Here is a 6,000-nt window from a genome sequence, read left to right as displayed (position 1 = left end):
CACCCAGCAGAAACTCCATCAGTATTGGTGAATGAATGAGGGATCAGATGCGCCAGGCTGTCAGGCCCACTTTCCATCCTAAGACATCTTCCTGTCATATGCCAGTAGTTAAGAACGACAGTTGTCCCATTTTCCTTTTCCTTGGATTCTTTAGTTAATTTCCACTGACCACTCCAGGTTCTTCTGAAGAGGGAGTGGGCACAGGAATGAGCAGTCTGAAGTCAGGTGCTGGCTACTCCAGCACAGGCAGAGAACTCACTTGGAAACCAAGAACTGGCTCTGTGGATGCCCCTCCACTGTACGTTCCCCATGCACCACCAGCTGAGCGGGGCCCTGGGGGTGCTCTCCCTGTGACAGCTCAGAGAATGTGGCCGGAGGGTGAAGTCATCTGACGAAGCTCACTCACCACTTCCGGCTGCAAAGTCTCTTCTTTCCAGCACACCAGCATGTCACCACTGTGCTTTATGAAGATACTCATGGGGGATGGGAGCTCAAACGCAATAGAAAGCCCAGGGGAGATTCTGCAGGAAAGAAACCGTCGTCTGGCAAGCCAGATGTGTCTGGCCTCAGTACACCTTTTCCTGTAAAATACCCGGAGATCCTCTGCAGAGACTTGGGGAAACACATTTGCAAAAGCCTGATTATCTGCCATTGATCACAATGTTAAGGCCAGTGCTCCATTCTTTCAGAGCAAATGGTTTCAACTGTCTGAAAAGAAATCAATTTCCTCATCTGAGCAAAGGAATTCACTCAAAATGGAACTGATGGATATAACACTCTTAAGTGAGTTTGAGTTTGAAAGAGGGGCTTACCGACTTTCATGGGGGTGATCTGCAGACCAAAACATGCCTCCCCTAGGCTACATCTGTAACGTCCATTCCCTAGGGCAGCAACCTTCTAAACCCACCTGCTGCATCCGTTCCTGCCCTGTTGGACCTGCAGGCAGAGCCGCTGCTGACACGTGATGGCTGGGCTGTTTTCCACCCTCTCTATGTCTCACCCAAACCTGGCTGATGCTTAGTGTTCACCGAATGAAATTGAAAGCCTTTCCATTTTCATTTTACAGACCTCTAATCAATAAATATTTCTTGGGCACCTATTGTGTGCTACAAACCATCCTAGGCTTAAGCCCAGGAGCTGAGCCTACATGGAGAGATGGACAGGGATGTAAGGTTTGTAGTGCATTCTAATGAATGTTATATCATCACCCACAATAATGATGATTTTCCAAAAAGTTGGGAGCAGGCTTCCAGAACAGACGGACCATTGGAGCATGTCAGCAGGGCAGCACACCCCAAAGGCAGGGCTGGGGTTGCTGGACATGCTTGTACAGGGCACAAGGGGCCTGGGGGCAGGGCTGCAGGGGAGCAGGCCAGAGGGCCATCTGGGGCCTGGACTGTGAAGAGTCTGGTAGGTGAGCTGGGTGTTGGGACTTTGTTCTACGGGTAATGGAAGCCATGGAAGATTTTTAAGATTTTGTTTCCAAATTGATTTAACCTGTGTTTTACCTGAAAAGTCAGTCTGGGGGAAAGACTGAAGGGGAGAAATTCTCCTCTTTATTTGAAAAGGCATTGAGGTAACAAGATACAGTGTTCTGAAACTAATTTTCTTGGGTATCCTCTGGGATATACCCCTAAAACAGGGATGCAGTCCACCTGGTAACACATGTGGTCTAAGCAAAGTCACAGAGCACTGGCCATGTGTGTAAGGGAGCCATCTCCTCTCACTCTGCAACCTGCTCTGGGCTGGTCAGGCCAAGGCACAAAGATAAGAATCAAAGGAACCCACTCTTTCGAAGCCTTGCTTGCACCTCTGCAGCAGCCTGGGGAGCCTGGTGGTGAGGCCAGGCCTGGGAGGGCTCGGCCTACAGGAGGCCACCCGTGGGCTGGACAATACCGGGAAGGAAGAGGAGGAATCCTTGACCTTGGGCTGGAGCCGCCGCAGCCCACTGAACCTGGGCGTCTGGACAAGAAAGAAAACTGTCAGAGGCTAACAAGGCAGCAAGTGAAAACAAAAGATTCTATCTGGTAGGAAATAGGATGAAATAGAGAGATGTTTTGTTTGGGGAGATAAAATAAGCAGCAGACCACTGAACTCAGGTCAGGAGAGTGCTGTACCTCCCCAGAACAGACGGCAGATAGGGAAGGAAGCTGTTGGAGGCATGTATAAAAAAGGAGCTATTTTGAGGAAAACAGTCTTAAACTTAATATGGCTCCTTTCTGCCCCGAAGGCAGGGTCAGTGTGAGTGAACTGACCTGGTCCACTATGCTGGAAATATCCAAGGCAACATACACCCCCAAAAGCCGGCCTGTAGGGGGCGCTCTGGCTGCTTGCCCAGATGCCTACTAGCAGGGGCCCTGTAGGCAGGCAGGCCCTCCTCCCGCAGTTCAGCCCTCAGGGTTTCTAGGGGACCCTCCAATGCGGTAACCAAGGCCTGGTGAGAGCACCCCCACAGGAGCCATGCCCCCACCCCCCCCGCCACTCAGACCATGAGGCACTCCATCAGCCTCGGGGCAGCCCAGCGCTAGCGTCTGAGAAAAGCACTCTAGGCCAGTAGGATTCCCCACGTGCTTGTAGGCACTGATTGCAGGAAAGCTGGCAGTAACTCACTAACTGTTTTGGGAGTGCACTTACCCTCTACAGACATAACTGTGGAAGGGCTGTATGTCCCCTGACCCGGTTTGTGTCTAGGTGGTTTCAGAAGTTGGGGAACCCCTCGCTGGGTGACTCTTTTCCTGTGTCGTCTCACACAACCCTCTCCTGCTGGAGGGCCACTGGGGCTTTCCCAATGGGGACACTGCATCACGAGAGTCTTAGAATCAGAAAACTTCCTTAGGAGATTTTCTTCCCCAAATACGCAGCCATTTTCGTTACAACAGAGAGGTCTAGCCATCTGGTCAACTGTGTTACCACACCCAGAGGAGCATGTACCATATGAGCCATTTTACAGGGGCAGACTAGGGAAGCCCTCACACGGGCAGGTGGTTTAGAGGATCATTGCAGTTACCCAGGGCAGTCCCGGCAGACACAGCTATGGGACAAAGGGCCGTTTGAGATTCATGGTCCTAGGCCATGATCATGGTAAGAGAGCGGGAGGGGTGCCTGCCACTAAGTAGTCATGTATGAATCCAGTTTTTAAAAATGTACATAACAGTTCTATTGAGATATAATTCACATACCATACAATTCATCCATTTAAAGTTACAATTCAATGACTTGTAGTATGTTCAGAGTTGTGCAACCAGAACAATCCATTTTAGAACATTTTCACCACCCCAGAAGAAAACCAATATTAGCAACCACTCCCTATTTACAGCTAACCACTCCAGCCCTAGGCAACCCCTAATCTACTTTCTTTTCCTATAGATTTCAGGCAAATTTTTAATATGCCTAAACATCAGTTTCCCTGTGAAAGAGAGAAAATGGGATATGCAGATGTTATAAAAGTCCTTAGAAGCCTCTGTTTCTTTAAGACACCTGAAACTCATAATAATGTAATAAATGATTTTTCTTGGGACTCTACACTATCAAGCCATGGCATTGTTGCTAGTGTGGGTTATGTTCGTCCTTTAGGTAAGAGCGCAAAATTACATAGGGGTGAAGAGTACTCCGATCCCATTTCCCTCCGCTCAACAACTCCCCTCTGTTGGACACTCCCCTTTAGAAAGAGGAGTTCCAGCAGTGCATGGAACCTCTGCACTAACCACAGAGCACATTAACAGCATCTCTCACGAGGTCCCCAGGTGGAAAGCACAAGTCACATTTTAAAGAGAAGTGAAAAATTTTACAAGAAATAGCCCAGAACCTGTTCTGGGACACTTAGTCCCCACCACTTCCAGCCTGAGGAGAGGCTCAGATGGATGGAGCACACTGAGAACGGATTTCTTTAAGTTAACCATTTTTAAATAAACAATTCGGTGGCATTTAATACATTTACAATGTTGCACTACTACCATCTCTAATTTCAAAGCATTTCTATCACTTCGAAGTAAAGCCTCTTACCCTTGAGTAGTTTCTCCCCATTTTCCCCTGCACCCAGCTACTAAAAAACAAAAATTTGAGTCCTGTGTCTACAAATGTATTTATTCTGCATATTTCATATAAATCATACAATATATGACCTTTTGTGTCTGAGCCTTTATGTTTTCAAGGTTAATCTATGTATATCAGTACTTCATTCTTATTATGGCTGAATAATACTTCATTATACAGATATATCATGTTTGTTACTCTATTTGTCTGTTGATAGACAATTGAGCTGTTTCCATATTTTGGCTATTGAAACAGTGCTACTTTGAACATACGTATGCATGTTCTTGTCTAAGTACCTGTTTTCACTTCTTTTGGTTATATACCTAGGATTAAAATCATGAAGTCATATGATAATTGTATATTTAACTTTTTGAAGAACCACCAGATTGTTTTCCACAGAGGCTGTACCATTTTACATTCCTAGTGGCAACATACAAAGATTCCAATTTCTCCATATTTTTACCAAAACTTGTTATATTTTTTTTTTTTGGGATTATTGCCATCCTAATGAGTGTGAAATGGTACCTAATTGTGGTTTTGATTTGCATTCCCTGATGACTAATGATATTGAGCACACTTTCATGTGTTTCTTGGCCATTTCATATCTCCTTTGGAGAAAGTTGTTCATTTTTTAAATACAGTTGTTTGTTGTTGAATTGTAAAAATTCTTTATATTTTCTGATTACTAGACTCTTACCAGATATATTATTTCCAAATATTTTCTCTCATTCTACAAGTTGCTTTTTCACTTTCTTGATAACCTTTTGATTCACAGAAATTTTTAATTTTTATGAAGTCTATCAAATTTTTCTTGTGTTGCTCATGCTTTTAGAATCTAAGAATCCATTATTAAATCCAAGGTCCTGAATATTTACATTTTTCTAGGAGTTTAATGGGTTTAGTTCTTGTATTTAGGTCATCAATCCATTTGGAGTTAAATCTTGTATATAATGTCAGGTAGGAATCTCCTCCTTGTGCATGTGGACAACCAGTTGCCCCGGCACCATTTGTTAAAAAAGATTATTTTTTCCCCATTGAGTGGTCTTGGCACCCTTATCAAAAATTAGTTGAACACAAATGTTTGGGCTTATACATGGATTCTCAGCTCTATTCTATGGGCCTATCTGTCTATCTGTATGCCAGTACCATACTGTTTTGGTTATGGTTGCCTGTAGTAACTTTTGAAATGGGAACATGTGAATTCTCCAACTTTTCCTTCTTCAAGATTGTTTGGGCTGTACATGGTTCCTTTAATTCCATACGAATTTGAGGATTTGCTTTTCCATTTCTGCAAAAAGGTCATGACTTTTAATAAAGTATTCAAGCTACAGATTGCTTTGAGTAGAATTAATATCTTAACAATTCTGAGTCTTCTAATTGATGAACACAGGATGTCTTTCCATTTATTTGTTGTCTTTAATTTCTTTCTTTCTTGTCTCAATTAATTTCAGTGGACAAGTCTTTCACCTACTTGATTAAATTTATTCTTAGATATTTTATTGTTTTTGATGTGATTGTAAATGAAATTATTTTCTTAATTTTCTTTTTGGATTGTTCATTGCTGGTATATAAAAACACACACGATTTTTGTGGTTGATTTTAAGCTTGAAACTTTCTTTAATTCATTTATTAGTTCTAATAGTTTTCTTGTGGATTCTTTCATATTTTACATATATAGGATCATGTTATTTGCAAATACAGATAGTTTTACTTCTTCTTTTCTAACACGGACATGTTTTTTGTTCCCGCCTAATTGCTCTATCTAGAATTTCCAATACAATTGTGAAGCAGTGGTAAAAGTGGACCTCATTGTCTTGTTCCTAATATTAGGGGGAAAAGCTTTCAGTCTTTCACTTTCTAGTGTGATGTTACCTGTGAGTTTTCATAAATGTCCTTTGTATTGTGAAGAAGTTTCCTTTCATTATTATTTTAAGGATTTTTATCCTGAAAGGATGTTGGACTGTGTGT

The sequence above is a fragment of the Manis javanica genome, chromosome 2 (genome assembly GCF_040802235.1).
Source record: "Manis javanica isolate MJ-LG chromosome 2, MJ_LKY, whole genome shotgun sequence".
In the NCBI taxonomy this organism is placed as follows: domain Eukaryota; kingdom Metazoa; phylum Chordata; class Mammalia; order Pholidota; family Manidae; genus Manis; species Manis javanica.
This window is presented reverse-complemented; position numbering follows the sequence as displayed.